The sequence below is a fragment of the Bison bison genome, unplaced genomic scaffold (genome assembly GCF_000754665.1).
Source record: "Bison bison bison isolate TAMUID 2011002044 unplaced genomic scaffold, Bison_UMD1.0 scf7180017864353, whole genome shotgun sequence".
Taxonomy (NCBI): Eukaryota; Metazoa; Chordata; class Mammalia; order Artiodactyla; family Bovidae; genus Bison; species Bison bison.
The window spans coordinates 3281457-3282422 of NW_011494925.1; the positions used below are offsets into that span (position 1 = coordinate 3281457).

The 966-nt window shown below is 56.5% G+C and overlaps 1 long non-coding RNA gene across 1 annotated transcript in view; it reads left to right on the forward strand.

Moving 5' to 3' along the window:
* The window catches only part of LOC104999516, a 19408-nt gene that overhangs the window by 1154 nt on the left and 17288 nt on the right, over positions 1-966 (forward strand). The window lies entirely within an intron of this gene.

The following is a 966-nucleotide window of genomic DNA, read 5'->3' on the forward strand; positions in this document are numbered from 1 at the left end:
CCCCAAGAAGCCCGATCCCTTCTTGAGCAGAATTCATGCTCTCCCGGGTTTAGACTCCCGGCTCCTCTGTCCACACCGGCGACTAGTTCTGTCTTTTTACGGATTCCCCCACCGCTTAGACCCCTGGTTGCTGTGGCTGCACCCACTTTTACCTCTCTACTAGACTTCTCCATTCCCTCTACTTGGGTCTCCTCCGAGCACTCCCCGGGGTGAGGTTCCGAATCGGGAGCCCAGGACAGACTGCGAACGTCGTGGAGACCCCCGCCCACCCTTTCTAGGCAGCTCCTGAATCCCACGGCCGCCCGGCAAGGCTGCCCAGAACTCCAGGACCGCCTTTCCTGGGGTGAAAAAAGCACCGCACTCTCTAACCGATTCCCTTAGCCAGTGGAGAAGAAAGTGTTCCCCGAGTGTGTATCTAAGTCTGCATGTATGTGTATTTGCGGCGGCCTTTGGGGAGCAAGCTTCGACGTCCAGCGGCAGTGGTTTACATAGAGTGGGCAGGAGCCCCGGCCTGCAGAACTGTCCTTGGTTCTTGCCAGCCCGCCCCTACCCCTCCCCAGCGGCTCTACGCTCCCTGTAAGCGTTTCTCCCCTAAAGAGACAGAGTCCTGGGCGGGTCAGCTGTCACAGCTGAAGGCCCGTGAAAGCCGCCCCGCCCCAGAAGTTCAACCAAAGCTTATTCACCGCCTGTTGTACAGGCAACGCGTCCTGGTAGGTCAGACCCCACCCGACGGCGCTGCGCCTGAATTTCACCAATTCCCCACCCCACCCGCAGCAAGGAGCTAAGAGAATTGCTTTCACCCTTATGAAGCATCCTGTAATTACCCCTGAGAAGCTGGCTTCTTAACATAGTCTGTTCTGCAACTCTCTGGTTTCGCTCTGAGTTTCATGGCTCACTGGTGGAGTCTCCAGGAATTATGAAACATCCAATTAAATGTTCAGCCCTAAGGAACACTTTGGGTACACA